Source organism: Gymnoscopelus microlampas (assembly GCF_963454915.1).
Source record: "Gymnoscopelus microlampas genome assembly, chromosome: 17".
In the NCBI taxonomy this organism is placed as follows: Eukaryota; Metazoa; Chordata; class Actinopteri; order Myctophiformes; family Myctophidae; genus Gymnoscopelus; species Gymnoscopelus microlampas.
In genome coordinates, this window is record NC_139954.1 from 46,014,012 (window position 1) to 46,030,882 (window position 16,871).

Here is a 16,871-nt window from a genome sequence, read left to right on the forward strand (position 1 = left end):
ATTGACGTTTGTGAAGTAGTTTGACAGGTACATCATGGGTGTCTTAATGTTGTGGTGTATCCTGTAGACCAGGCCCACCGCAAGTTGTTGTACTCTGTCCTCTACCCTGAGCCATCCCACCCTAGCAAAATGAGCAGGGGTTAAATGAGTTGTAGGTGTAAGGCCAAGCAGTAGCCTGACCAGTTTGTTTTGGTGTGTCTGGAGCCTTGTTTTTAACGATTAGTTGTTTACTCCCCAGTAGGTGAACGTCTAGTTAGTTACTCATACATGCAGCTGCATGATGTCATTCTTTTGACATTCCATGAGTCAGTCAACAGGTGAAACAAAACAAGTGTGATTTATTGACTTTTAGTGGAGTCTAAATATAGCCCATACCCTATAGCAGTGTGACATGGCACAGAACACTCTGTAACAGGCTTGCTCACACAATTTGCTTCCTCTGTCAAGAATGGCGGTTTAGCTTATGGCTCAAGGCTTCTTTTTTTTTCTGAGTTTCCACACCTGGTCTTTCTCAAGACATACGAGAACGCTCAAAGGTCTAACTTCATTTGAACCTTACGTGGTGTGGTGTATTTACTGTACATAAAGAGGCAATTCTGTTTCACCCCGGCCTTGAAACACATTCTGGGGATAATCAAATAAACTTCACTTGGCTTCCTCAGATAACAAGAGATGCCTTTTGGGGATGATTTGTTTGGTTTCAATTATGACCCCAACCATGGCATTCCAAAGGCATCAGAAATGTTAAGGGATTAAAGGCTGAAATGTTTCTATAACATATGATAATCTGTAGATATATTCTAATAAAATATATCTTTTTTTATTATTCGTCTGCAGATATACCACCAAAATGTGGAATCGTCACCTTTTTAAAATTATGGCCTAAGACAGGGGTATTCAACTAGATTAGGCAGGGGGCCACAACTGTAAAATAATTTGGAGTCGGGGGCCAATGCACGCGCAAATGCACGCGCAGCGCGCGTGCATGTGCATGTGCGCACACAATTGCGCGAAGCGCACACGCGCAAAATTTTTCGGGTCTAATTCGGTCTAATTCGGGTCTAATTCGGTTCTATTTGACCAATATAAATCAACCTTTTTTTGGGTCTAATTCGGTCTAATTCGGTTCTATTTAAGGTTCTAAGTTAAGTTCCAATGAAAGATGGCCTTTCAAGAACTAATGAAGGATAAATAATTTGTACTGTTTTAACTTTGATAACATAAATCAAAGTTAAAATAAATAATAATTATGAAAATTAAGAAGAAAAAAAAAGAAAAAAAATGTTTTGGGAATATGGCCAGGGGCCACAAGGAAGCTCCTCCTCCCGCGGGCCACGTGCGGCCCGCGGGCCGCCAGTTGAATATCTATGGCCTAAGAGATTTTTTTTTACATTTTTCAGAAAACAGACAGAACCAAAACAAACTATATGGTATTTCTTACTCATTTCACCCAAAAAGTTTAAAACAATATATGACTATTGACATAAAAATAACGCTGTCTGTCAGTTATGTAACATAAGAGGATTAAATGACTTAGGGCAATTTCTATTTTGACTTAGGCAATTATAAACCAAATTATTTGTGGAGTAACTGACTTACTCCAGACTTAGGCAATTCTTTTGGGCCTAAGTCACAAGACAATGTGACTTAGGCCAAGAAAATGATGCAACTCTTGAGAGAGGCCATTCTACTACAGAGGGTGGGAACAGCATGATCTTGTTCAATAAGGATAGGCGAATTTTACAAGAGGCAGCCAGTGTCATTTGATTAGGCTAAAATATAAATTTCCTCAAAAATCTACTCAGGCCATTATTTTAAGAAGGTGACGGAATGCTATCAAAAGCCATCAAAAAGTGTGACTCCCTACCCTCCTTCAGAACCGTCATAAAAGAGCAACTGGACCACCTTCTAGCTTGACCCCCCCCCCCCCCCCAATGTTTTTCTGTAAATAAACTTTTAGTGCTCCTATTGATGATATTGATGATGTATATTATTATGTCCTTATATGTGTTGATGAATCGAATACACAGGACCACAAAAGATTGGAAACGAGCCCTCGGGGCTTTTTTTGTGTTATCCTTTTAGCAGTATTGTATAACTGTACTTCTGTACCTTTTGCAAACTGTTAAGTATTCAATCAATCAATCAATGCATCGAAACCTTGCCCGTTTTGCCTGAAGAATATTTGCAACAAATATTAGGTAGGAGTAATAGCAGAAACACCCCCAAATAATTGTCCAAATCATGGCTGAAAGGCATTTGAACCGTTCCTTTTCCAAGTGGTACAGGGGCTGTTGTACCTGTTGTCATGGTGACGGTATATATAAGTAGGGGACATGATGGGGGGGACGTCACGTGCGTTCCCAGTGGGACCTCCCTGATATCAGCCAGATGAATAATGGACAGGGTACATGATGCCAGAGACATGGTTCCTGCTGAGAACAAATTAGATCCAAGATGTTCTAGCTGGGAAGCTCAGTGCATTGATATTAATCCCAGATGATACATCTTATTTCACAAAACAAAAAAAAATGACCATTTTCACTACTTAACCCCTCTAAAATGAGTTATGACTATAATAAGTACTATTTTTTTTCCATCTACACCAAATCTCTTTGCCTAAAAATATAACGACGCGTTTTGAGCTTGTAGATCAGCTATTTTTGCATCAATGAGGACCAATTATATGAAGATAGGTTGAGAATGGGTGAAGTCGTCCTTTAACTAATGGTACTTTCAAGACCAAGGTTTAGAGCACTTCTTGGCCCAATGAATGATCTCACACTGATTTGACATTTTCTTTGCACTGGTTTTAAAATGTTATTTCGGATAGTGAATTGCTCATAATACCCAAATAACACACGGCTGAGTAGAGGTGAAAGCCACTCTCTCTTTTCCACACTGCACTTGATCTTTGTATTCAAATGACACATCACCTCATTACCGTATCCATTGCTGAAGACCGATTGGTTTTGTTTTTGGGGCGGTGTAGCCGCCCCCTATACTGTAAGTGAGTTTTGGACACTGACCAAAAGATTTGTATACCCCCTAACCCTTCCATTGTTAATGCAAATCGATACTTTTGCAAAGTCAGCCAATCACATTACAGCTAGTGTCATCACCACTAACTGTAATGTGATTGGCTGACTTTGCAAATTCAGGACTGTGATTGGCTAGCGAAACACATGACACATGTGCAGCCCTATGAATAACAGTATGGACTTTAAAAAAATACATCCTTTTTTTTAAGTGAGTCATGTTGTGATGACCACACACCGCCCACTTCACACTGGGTGTGATTTTTTTAATAGTGGTGGAAAGAGTACTCTGAATGTTTACTGAAAGTAGAAAGACACTGTTACAAGTAAAAGTCCTGTGTATGATTTGTTTTACAATTTGGCAACATTTTTGGAAGTTTTAGTTCATAACACGTCACTATGTGATGCGTTGTGAACTTGTAGATACAGGCTATTTTCAACTAGATGAAGTATAAATCAGGGCTTAATTGGTTAATGTATGTTTTGTAATAATAATCTAAAGTATTTTCAAGTTTTAAAGTACTGTAATTGTGGTGGAGTAAAAAGTACATTTGCCTCTGAGATGTAGTGGAGTAGAAGTATATGAAGTATTGAAAAATGACATACTCAAGTAAAGTAAAAGGACCCCAAAAGTGTATTTAAATACAGAACTTGAGTAAAAAGTCGTGTGGAAACCTCATATCTACAAAACTGTTACTTTTCAGGATTCAAATTCAAAAATAGCAAAAAATAGCAGATCGACAAGCTTAAAACGCGCCACATTTCAAGCTTGTAGATCTGTTATTTTTGTGTGACGCTGTAGAATGATCAAGTAGGGTGTTAAATGGATAGTTCACCCCCAAAATGACTTTTTTTCCTATCGATTAGTCACCCCATGGAGACAATGGAGATATATATTTTTGTTTTAGTTGCATTCCTAAGCCAATAATTCGATGACCGGCAGTGGTTCCGGTAGGAGACAAAAATAAAACTTTTTTTTCCCCTTTCCCTTTAAGACTGCCTAGATCGAGTTAACTCGATTTTAGCAAAAAATAAAATAAATAAAAAAATAAATAAAAAAAGAATGTTTTACTTTTTTTTTTTTTTTATTTGACCCAAAGACCAAGGAGATATGAATTTTCGAAGATCTTTACTCTCATCCACTTCCTTGTTAACTTAAAACTTTAAAATTTTGTATCTCGGCTCCTGAGTACTTTTTTTTTTCATTGAAAAATCTCTGGCATGAATAACAATAGGCAGTGAAAATAATTCAGGCAGTCAATGTGTTTATAGGTGGGAAAAAAAGTTAAAACATGGAGACAGCAAAGAAATATATCAAGTTGCTTTCCACCACTTATTTCTTCTAATCTAACATCATTTGTTACAATAAGTGAACAGGTTTGACTGTGTGTGACAGTCTCTCCATTTGCACTCAGCTGACCTTTGTACCCGTTTCACCAGAAGGACAAGCACTCACTCATGTTTATTTGTCGAGCTTGGATGATCACTTTTAAGGACCTGGGGGTGGAGGACCCCCGAGGACCCCCGAGGACCCCTGAGGACCCCTGAGCAGCGACGCAACCATCATTCACATGGAGAATCTGTCTGCAGGGGTTTGATGTAGGATAAAAGAAAAGGCATTCCTGACCAGCGTTGCCATGTTCGCTTATTATAAGCGACTTTGGGCTTGTTTCTTCTGTAAAGTTGCTTGTTAAATTATTGGTAGTTTACGGGTTGCTTATTTTGGGCTTGCTTCCTAAATGCTGTTTAAACCAGTGGTTCTCAAACATTTTGATGTCTGTAGCCCCAAATTAATATGTATTTGTCCGCAGACTCCCGTCTGAATTTCTTATATTTTTTTGTTTGTGTAGTTAAAATGTTTAAAGAAATATTCCAAATTCCTCCCTTTTTTTCCTTATTTTTTCAAAAATAGCAGATCTACAAGCTCACGCTGTGAGCTTAGATCGGCTATTTTCAAATAGCCGATGTTCATAAATTAGGTTTAAAGTGCTCATTAGTCGTTTCTTTTGGTGCCCGTTTTCATAGACCTGGTTTGCTTATTTCTCTCGCAGAATCTGGCAACGCTGTTTCCTGACCCCCAGCGGGACGCCTGGTTTTAATGGGCACTGGCCCCACCCCCCCCCCCCCCCCCTGCCGTGGTCTGGCGTGAAGGTCAGGTGGGTTAATCCTGGACGGGTCATCTCGCTCAGCGGACCGCCAGTTCTCTGTCTGACATGCAGCACGTTGACAGAGAGGAGCGTCCCCCCCCACCTCACCCTCTCCACCACAGGGTCAGTGTGTCAGTCAGGTTGGCTCGCCACGGGAGTCTCTTGTCTGTCTGTCTGTCTCCCCCCCCCCCCCTACTGATAATGACCAGGACCCCCATAACAGCCTGACCCTGATGACATAGATAGAGCAGGGGTCTTCCACGTTTTCAGGCCAAGGACCCCCTAGCTGAGAGAGAGATGAAGCAGGGACCCCCTTTATATCGTATAAAATTGTGTTTCAGATTTTTTTTTTTTTAATTATGTGGTCTGCTTTTTTTCCCTCTACACCTATACCTCTTTGCCAAAAATAGCCGATCTACAAGCTCACAACGCCTCACAACGCCTCGCGCTGCGAGGCGTTGTGAGCTTGTAGATCTGCTATTTTTTGGCTAAAGTTCTCCTCAGAAAAGGGATGCTAGGGTTCAAGTGGTTAATGTAAAAAAAATATCACATCACACAAAGATGTGGCGGATCCTCTGCAGTAACTCTGAGGACCCCCTAGGGGTCCCGGACCCCCTGTTGAAGACCCCTGACAAAGAGCACTGGTACTCAAAGTGGGGTCCTTGAGAAAGGGGGTTCATTTTGTCAGGGTTTCCCCTAACAAAATGTGTCAATTTGGCATCAAAACAATTGTTTAACCACTTTGACAAACAAACATTAGGCAAACAGTCCGTCGAAAATAGCTGATCTACAAGCTACAAGAAGTATATAGGAAGTGGTTAAATGTCCCGGTTCACATTAAAGGTAATTTATCTAAAAACACAGGCAGTTAACTTCAGGCATCTATAGGCAGGCATGATGCCAGGTTTAATAATTTGACAGCTCAATTGCTTTTTAGAATATAAAGCCAAGTTGGTGCCAATAAACAAATTTGCTGGCGAGCGAAAGAAAGAAAGAAAGAAAGAAAGAAAGAAAGAAAGAAAGAAAGAAAGAAAGAAAGAGCCAACAATAGTGACGTATTTGTGCTTAAACCTCTACTACAGTACTAAATCTATTTTCAACTGCTTATGGGGGGGGGGGGGTGGGGGGGGGCAAGGAACTTGAACCTTTGTATCTGAAGACTGAGATGAGATATTTCTTGACTTCGAGCCCCAAAAAAAACAAACATATTTGGCAGATCAACATTTGCCGGATGTTTTTTCAAAAGATTTCAACAATAGATGTTGCGACACAACGAGGCCACGTGGATTATTTTTGATGGATTTATTTAACAACTTATTTTCTCTCCCCGCAATAGGCTCTATGCACAGCAGCCATATTATCACTTCCTTCCCAGGTGTCACCCATGATACTAATGAAGGCTCTGTTCCAATTTAGTGTAGCACAGTGGTTTCCACGACCCCCATAACTCTGAGAGTGTACAAATGGAACCAAATGGACCCGTAAGGGTCCATTTGGTTCCATTTGTACACTCTCAGAGTTACACACCTGTAAGGGGCCATTTGGAAGCCCATGAGGGTCCCTGGACCCCAACTGTAGACCCACTGGTGTAGCAGAGTGTTTCCAGTGGGCCAACATGCCACAGCATCAGCACCCTGACTCTGTTTGACCAGAACAGGAACAGAGCCTTCATTAGTATCATTGGTAACACCCGTGAATGTCTTCATAATATGGCTGCTGTGAATAGAGCCTATTAACAGCAGAGAGACAGAGAGGGTGTGGCGGTGATTGTTCCAGCGTTCACCCCCTCCATTAGTGATCTCACCGCCACTGAGTCAGTCAGTCACCTCAGGGCTATCAGAGTGGGGAAGAAGTGTGAACAGAAACAACCATAATTCACAGGACATCTACCTACCTGGGCCCTGCTTACTATCAATGCCTTCATTACAGTATGTTATGACCATGTCTTTGGCCAGCGTTTACTTTAAACCTGCCCCACATGTGTTAATCCATTGAGACCGGGAACGTATCTGTGTCATTTTAAGATTTCTTTGGCTATTCAAAAATAGCAGATATACAAGCTCAGAGCACGGCACTCTGTGCCGCGCTATTGTAGATCTGCTATTTTTTTGGGGGGGGGGGGAAATTGAACATGTGTGCAACTCTTTGAATATATATACATTTTTAACTCAAATCTTTGCTACTGGGGGTCCCTGGAACAACATATTTTGAGATCGGGGGGTCAGCGGAAAAATACATACAGTATAGAAGAAAAAAATCGCTCAATATATATATATAATCAAAGTTTTGCACCAAATGTTCACGTTTTTTTTGCGTTATGAGCTTGTATATCTGCTATTTTTGAATAGCCAAAGTATAAAATAATGGTTTAAATGGTTACACAGATGCATTCCCCGTTTGTATGGGTTAAAACATCTGTGCATTTGGTCTCTGGTCTGTCTTATCCTTCTATAATTGTCATTTCCCTTCCTCTACGGTTGTGCCCAGAGGGGGTATCGATACCGGGCTGTCTGCAGCTGCTCTATGCTGATGATGTCATGGTCTCAGTGGTGGAAAGTAACTAAGTACATTTACTTAAGTACTGTACTTAAGTACAATTTTGAGGTATTTGTACTTTACTGGAGTATTTCCAATATCCAATACTTTTACTTCTACTCCACTACATCTCAGAGGCAAATATTGTACTTTTACTCCACTACATTTACTTGAAAACTTTAGTTACGAGTTACTTTTCAGATGTAAATTATTACATTATAAAACATACATTAACCACTTTAAACCTATTTTATACATAGGCTATTTGAAAATAGCAGATCTACAAACTCACAACGCGTCGCATCGCGACGCGTTGTGAGTTTGTAGATCGGCTATTTTCAAATATTTAGTACTTTTACTTTTGGTACTTTAAGTACATTTTGATGCCAATACTTTTGTACTTTTACTCAAGTAAACTTTTAATTCTGGACTTTTACTTGTAACTGAGTATTTTTATATTGCAGTATTGGTACTTTTACTTAAGTAAAGAATTTGAGTACTTTTTCCACCACTGCATGGTCTTACATCCTGCTGAGACGTACCGGCTGAAAATGAATACCTGATTTATACTTTAGCGCATGGGGCGTCGTGCAACAGAAGATCTACAAGCTCACAACGCGTCACGCGGTGGCGCGGTGTGAGCTTGTAGATCGGGCCTGTAACTCCGGCTTTACAGGACATTAAAAGACAGGATCTTGACCAGTGGTGGAAAAAGTACTCAAATTATTTACTTAAGTAAAAGTACCAATACTGCAATATAAAAATACTCGGTTACAAGTAAAAGTTCAGAATTAAAAATTGACTTGAGTAAAAGTACAAAAGCATTGGGATCAAAATGTACTTAAAGTACCAAAAGTAAAAGTACTAAATATTTTAAAATAGCCGATCTACAAGCTCACAACGCGTCGCGATGCGACGCGTTGTGAGCTTGTAGATCTGCTATTTTCAAATAGCCTAGGTTTAAAATAGGTTTAAAGTGGTTAATGTATGTTTCATTATATAATAAGGTATGTCTGAGAAGTAAATAGTAACTAAAGTTTTCAAGTAAATGTAGTGGAGTAAAAGTACAATATTTGCCTCTGAGATGTAGTGGAGTAGAAGTAAAAGTATTGGAAATTGGAAATACTCAAGTAAAGTACAAATACCTCAAAATTGTACTTAAGTACAGTACTTAAGTAAATGTACTTAGTTACTTTCCACCACTGATCTTGACTGAGCTCCAAGAACCCATCTCTGTCTGCCAAGAAACAGCCCTTTTATGCAGTTGGTCGGAGTCCAAGTTGTCCCAACCCATTCTATGTTCTATCAGTGGTGTAAAGTAACTAAGTACACTTTACTGGAGTATTTCCAATTGTCTGTACTTTTACTTCTACTCCACTACATCTCAGAGGCAAATATTATACTTTTACTCCACTATTTGACATTTTTAGTTACTAGTTACTTTGCAGATATAAATTATTATATTATAAATCATACATTAACCACTCCAGCCCTATTTAATACATAGGCTATTTGAACATTTTTAAATAGCCAAGCTCACAACGCGTCGCAATGCGATACGTTGTGAGCTTGTAGATCTGCTGTTTTCAAACATTTTAGTACGTTTACTTTTGGTACTTTAAGTATAATATTTTGATGCCATACTTTTGTACTTTTACTCAAGTAACATTTTGAACACAGGCCTTTTGCTTGTAACAGAGTATTTTTTATATTGTGGTATTGCTACTTTTACTTAAAGTCAAATATCTGAGTACTTTTTTCCACTACTGTATTCTATGTGGTTCAAAGTGGTGTCATTGGGAACGGGTGACTTTAAAAATGGAAACAGGGTTCAAAATGGCATTCCTTGAATGCTCGTGCGCGACCGTGGGCATTAATAAAACAGGAGCGGCTGCTCCTCCTTGAACAGGCTTGATCTCCGAGCTTATGAGGAGAGGAGAGGAGAGGATGTGCTCCTCCATCTATAGGATATTATGGATAATATTATGGTAATGACTGCATTTTTGCTCCGGGGAGGGAGGTCGCCTGCCTATTTTGTTCTCTCTAGTATCGTTTCAGCTTGAATACATGCATCTTAAACAATGACTCAAATTGTGCCGCCATTTTCCAGAAAAGGCCTTGTTGCTGATGATTAGGAATGTCTTCATGTCAAAAAAAAAAAATCTCTATAACCATTCGGTGAATGCCATAGGTTCCAATTATGAACGAGTGATTGTGAGAGAAGGATTTACATTAAATGAGTTAATGAATCCGAATGGATCTCTTGATCTATGCTAGAAAACAAAATGAATGAACCAGCTCAGCTGGGTGCAGTTTTACATTGTAGAAACCACTTAACCACTTAAACCTTATATTCTTATTTTTCTTTCCTCTATAGTCTACACCAGGGGTCTTCAACGTTTTCAGGACAAGGACCCCCTAGCTGAGAGAGAGATGAAGCATGGACCCCCTACTCTATATTGTATAAAATTGTGTTTCAGATTAATATTTGTTTTGTGCTTAGTCTGCTCTTTTTTCCCTCTACACCTATATAGCCTCTTTGCCAAAAATAGCCGATCTACAAGCTCTCAACGCCTCGCAGCGCGAGGCGTTGAGCTTGTAGATCTGCTATTTTCGGCTAATGTTTCCCTCAGAAAAGGAATTCTAGGGTTCAAGTCGTTAATGTAGAAAAAGCGAAATCCTATCACACAAAGATTTGGCGGACCCCCTATAGTAGCTCTGAGGACCCCCTAGGGGTCCCGGACCCCCTGTTGAAGACCCCTGGTCTACACACCAAATCACTTTAGATTTACAAGCTCACAATAGATCGGCTATTGTTGCCGAATGTTTGCTTAGAACATGCCCAGAATATGGATGCTAGCGAGAAAAAAAAACAGCTGTCTTCATGTCACTTCTTTTGTAATCTCTTGTTGTCAGCACCACTGCCCTAAACATGCAGTGTTGTCGTTAGTAGGAATAAACACAGCAAGCACCCGGGAGGAAGTGGACTAAGAGAGGGGGGAGGAGCCAAACCGTTTTCCTGTTTCTACGCAAAAAGGAGGTGGTGCCCTGAGAGGCAAAAACAAAGGAAACCGTATGGGTTCCCAGATTTCTTCTTTTGATATTACCTCCCTCTCTCTGCCCTACAGCTGCCGTGCTGGAGGTCTCAGCTGGTGGCGGACGGTGGTCAGGGACCGAGTGCCGCGCTATGAGCTTGTAGATCTGCTATTTTTTTTGAAAAATCATGAAAATGTGCGCAAATCTTTAGTTTGAATATATATATACTTTTTTAAAGCGAAAGTTTTTAACTAAAATCTTTGCTTCTGGGGATTTTACAAATGTCTTCTAAATCCTAACAGTTTTTTTTCCCTAAAGTTTTTTAAAAACATTTTTTTTTTTTACTTATGTTGCTATATTATCAATGGTTTTCAAACTTTTTTCATGTCAAGGACCCCCAAAATAATATGTATTTGACCGCGGACCCCCTCCCATCTACAAATATTTTTAGATTTGAGTTAAAAATGTATAAAGATTTGCACAAATTTTCAGGATTTTTCTAAAAAAATAGCAGATCTACAAGCTCATAGCGCGGCACTCGGTGCCGCGCTATGAGCTTGTAGATCTGCTATTTTTGAATAGCCAAAGAAATCTAAAAAATGACACATGTGTTCCCTTCCCGGCCTTAAGGGGTTAAACGGCCGGCCTTGGTCGGCCTGCAATGGAGAGGCCCTTTCTGGAATTGTCCCACATTTCCCAGTGGCCAGCACGTGCCTGAGTCGGTGGTATACAGGCCAGGCCAGGGAGACACTCTGCCTCCTGGATGTGGTGCCTGGCTGTGGGGCGTCGTTCCCACAGAGACGAGCAGGAGGAGGATGATGCCCTCCAGACAGAAACTGAAATATAATCACAAAACCTGGCCCGTGTTCTTCGTGACATCCATCTTGCTCACGTGGGTGGAGCTGGCAGGGGGAGGGGGGGGAGGGGGAGGGTAAAAATGATGAAATCCCCATGCTTCATTTAACTCTGGTGAGTGTGCAAAAAAGGAAACTAAATGGGCCTGTAAATGAACACTGAGGATTTGACTGGTACGGCTTCGGTCAGAATGTTGTCGTTGTTGGTAAGCGTAGTTTGTCTTAATTTTTGCAATGTGTTAGCTGATGCTAACCCGTGTTAAAACTAATGTTTTAGTGACAGTCTATTCTGCTCTGAAACAGTTCCTCTGGGATTTGTTTGAGCCTCAAATCAGGGTCATACTTTTCTTATAACCGAGAACGATATGGTGCCTCTAATGTAACGATAAAAGAATACCTCTTATTTAACAACTTAAAGGACCACGTCACCCACATTTTCAACCTATCTTCATATAATTGGTCCTCATTAATGTTCATTACGAGAGTTCTGTTTTCTCAGTCTGTGACAGCTGTGTAAGTGAACGCACGCGAGCGAGCGAGCGAGCATGCGTGTCCGCAGCTGGTCGCAGCCCTCATCAAGTCACCTTTCACCCTCACTCCAACATGAGTTTGACACGCCTGCCCTATAGTTGACCGGGGTCCCCCCAGTCCCAGGGGTCTATTCTTGGACCCCTCCTTTTTTTTCCTCAACACCAAATCTCTTTGGTTGCTAGATCGTCACTATTCTGGGCATTTTAGCATGCCCAGAATAGTTACGCTATAGGGTTCTGGTGGTTATGAAAATGCAATGGCAGATATTTTGAAAGATATTCATGTAAATGTGTGATGATAATCCCTAAAAAGCAAGTCTTTTGCACACCTACAAAGGCGAGTGATGATTATCCTTACCCTGGCCTGAATGCCTGAATTAAAGGAGCACTTCGCACATTTTCAACCACATCCTCATATAATTGGTCCTCACCAATGCTCATTATAATACGGCGCACATTTTCTGTCTACTCACTCTGCGTGTCAGTGGTGGGCCGTGGGCGGTTCAGATTCCTGACTACCAATGACATCATTGATGGGGATTCCAAGCTTCTATAGAAATTATGGCATTTTTATCTTCCTGGGAAGTTGGCATGCTGAAATAGAAGCTCTTGCATCAATATGAAAACTAGAAACAAAAGTTTGAAATCTTGTTTGAAATGTCCGAACCTGCCTACCTGCGATGATGTCACTGCTAGGCAGATTCCTGAACTGTCCACGGTCCTCCTCTGAGACTGTCACTGGCAATTTGATTTTCAGCCTATTGTCTCGGTCACTGCAATAACTATAGTACATCACTTCACAATGTTTTCTATATTATTAAGAAAAATAGCTACTTTAATAGGCTGTATGCACAGCAGCCATATTGGAAATAAATTGGGCCTCTTCCTTATTTACCTTCACAGGTGTTACCAATGATACTAATGAAAGCTCTGTTCCATTCTGGTCAAACAGAGTCAGGGTGTTGATATTGTGCATGTTGGCTCACCGGAAACAGTGAGTCTGCTACACCAGTGCGTCTCAAAGTGTGGTCCAGGCAGGGACCCTCATGGCCCCTTACAGGTGTGTAACTCTGAGAGTGTACAAATGGAACCAAATGGACCCGTAAGGGTCCATTTGGTTCCACTCTCAGAGTTATGGGGGTCCTTGAAGTTTGAGAACCACTGTGCTACACACAATGGAACAGAGCCTTCATTAGTATCATTGGTAACACCTCTGAAGGAAGTAAGGAAGAGGCCCAATTTCCTTCCATTATGGCTGCTTTGCATAAAGCCTATTATTGATATCACAGTTGCCGGGCTAAATGGCCACACAACTTTCGTTGTTTCATTGAACCACATAAGCCTATTAAATGGGTTCTGTGGTTCAATGAAAACAACGAGTCAGGCAGTCGTGCACAGACATTTTTAGGGGCAGGTGCTCAAGTAAATTATACTTTTTTTTGTTTACTTGGACTGCTTTTTTCCCCCTCTACACCTATACCTCTTTGCCAAAAATAGCAGATCTACAAGCCCACAACGCCTCGCAGCGCGAGGCGTTGTGGGCTTGTAGAGCTGCTATTTTTGGCTAAAGTTCTCCTCAGAAAAGGGATGCTAGGTTTCGAGTGGTTATGGTAAAACGAAAAATCATATCACATAAAGATTTGGCGGACCCCCTGTAGTAACTCTGAGGACCCCCTAGGGGTCCCGGACCCCCTGTTGAAGACCCCTGTTCTTTTTTTCAAAAGGGCACTTCTGGTCAAGAGGGCAAAGGGCAGGTGCTCTAGCACCACCTAGAGTCTATCTGTGCACGTCCCTGGAGTCAGGTTGTTCTTACACAGTCTGTGTGGTTTCTATAGGTATCATTGGGCTGAGTTTGCAGGTGGCCTCGTAAACTCAGTCTAGTGCAGCTGAAGTGAAATTAAACCCCCTCTTCCCGGGCCACTTGTGTCTGATTAAAGCCTGTCTCTCTGGTATATACACCCTGGAAGAGAGGCTGCAGACCAATTTTAGCTCGAGCTGCATCGGAGCATCCAGGGAGATGTCAAAGGAGGGCAGTAGGGAAAAGGCTGTTCTAGGGGCTGGAGACGAGAGTACAGGGCTGGGCAACTGAACGGAAATATTATTATCCAAACCGATGTTTAGAACCAGTAACCACAGTGGTGTAAAGTAACTAAGTACACTTATCAAGTACTGTACTTCAGTACAATGTTGAGGTAATTTTACTTTACTGGAGTACTTCCAAATTTCTGTACTTTTACTTCCACTCCACTACATCTCAGAGGCAAATATTGCACTTTTACTCCACTTACAATAATTTGAAAACTACTAGTTACTTTGTAGATTCGCATTATTATTACAAAACATACATTAACCACTTCAGCCTTATATATACAGTTTTTTTCTGTGATCATTCTTTTACATTTCTTATATATTAATGAATCGACACTTTGGTTACGATATCGACATTTTGTTTTCATAAATCGACTAAATTGATTAGCTCGATTAAACACTTGAGCCTTGTATTATACTTTGTGGTACAATCGTGGCGTACAAAGATCGCGGCAATCGAGGCAAAATACTGTGATAGGGATTGGAAGTCATATCGCCCAGCATAGGCTAGAGCATACATGGGCAACTGGCGGCCTGGGGGCCACATGCGGCCCCCACCTTCACTTAATGCGGCCCGCAGGTTAATATCGGAATACTGATATATTATTGATTTCAGCCGTTACAATTCCACACATGCAAACATGACCCGCTTTAATTACTTCAGTCTATAGTAGTAGCTTAAAAATTCTATTGTCTTTTTAATGTCCAATGTATTTGTATTTAACTTCATAAAGTTAACATAAGTATAACTAAATGCATTTGAAATTGAATACAAATGTAACTTTTCAGGATTCCAATTCAAAGATAGCAAAAATAGCAGATCTCCAAGTTCAAAACGCGTCGCGCTAGATAGGCTATTTTTGCTACTTTTCTGTGACAAAGAATGGCGGACAAACAAAGTTCAAATACGGAGATAAGAGGTGTCTGCCCGACAATATGCAATGTGGCCCTCTGTAGTGAGTGTGGAAATATAGTGTCCCTCCCCATCATCAAAGTTGCCCACCCCGGGGCTAGAGTGAGGTAAAGACATGTGATTGGTGAAATAGATGACCTGTCCTCACATTACTGCTTTAACCAGAGAGGATATTATAGCTGTGGCAAAACGCTTGAGGCTGATGACTAGTGATTATTGACAATTGACAGGTCTATGTGGAAACTGCTCCTGCAATAGAATCATAGTCGGTTTGCATAATCGTCATGAACGTATTATTGTCCCCGCCAGGCCGGAAGGCATGGCGAGAGTATGTTTTAGCCCCTGTCTGTCTGTCCGTCCGTCCGTGTGTCAGTCTGTCTGTCTGTGTACAGCTAATCTCCGGCACTGTTGGCTTGATCGCAGCGAAACTGTGCACACACACTCCCTGGATGCCAATTCAGAACCTCTGCCCCAAAAATGTTCACATGGGCCAGTTATAGCGCTACCAGGAGGCCGCTTTTTGCAAAACAAATTTTTGACAGTACTCCGACAGATTTTGTCCAAACATCACGCAAATCGCTACACAGTATCCCTATAGTCACTAAACGAAACAGGTCTTTCAAGTATTTCATATTCCATCCGGATTGGCTAAAAATGGCTTCCACAGTTTGCAGGAGTGCTCTGTTTTGAACAAAATGCCTCAAATCATGAACACAGCATGCAATTTCTGTGAAATTGTGCACACACATTCCCACTATACCGAGGAAGAAATGCCACTTGATTTGTTTTTAAATCAGCCTCATGGTGGCGCTATAACAGGCCGATTCGTGTTTTTACCTATAACTGCACCGATCTGTGTAAAACTTTGTATACGCACTCCCTAGAGGACAAGGAAAAACCTTTGCCCTGCATTTTTCACATCTGCTTTTTATAGCGCCACCAGGAGGCCGACTTATGTAAAACATAGCACAAACATAACACTTTTTTTATATTACTCCTTCCCATTTTATCCAAATTTCACGCAAACCGGTACACATGATCTCTATAGCCAAGTGATCAAGACGGACTGTTTGATTTTTCATATTCCATCCTGATTGGCTAAGATTCACATCTAAAGTTTGCTGTATAGTGGCTTGTTTGAACAAAATGCCGCAAATCATGAACGCAGCGTCCGATTGCGGTCAAACTTTGCACGCACATTCACACTATGTTGAGGAACAAATGCCACCCTTTTTAACATTGGCCCGTTATAGCGCCACCAGCAGGTCTAATTTTGCAAAACCCATTTTTGGAACACATCAGCTTTCAATTCCAGAGCCACAAACCAACAGTCACTGAACATGTTTCACTGCCACACCGGGCCCCAACATGACCAACAGGGCTACTGTACATCTTGAACCACATCAGCACATGACACGAACAGAATCAAAAACGAACAGCATACAACGAAAACATCATACAACACAAGCTGCAGCAGCAGCATCCAGCAAAGGAAAAGGAAAAATTAGGTATGTCACAATTATTACATAATCACCTGATCGCAAGTATTTCAGATAATCGCAATACTTTTTCGGATAATCGACATAATTATTTGAGCGACAATGAATCGTCAAGTAAAATGTCCTAATCGTTACAGCCCTAAAGAGGTTCCTACTTTGAGTCGTCTTCATCAGCCGTCTTCAGGGGAAACCCCCGAGAAGGGTTGAGTTTGCAGGAGAGAGATCTCCAGA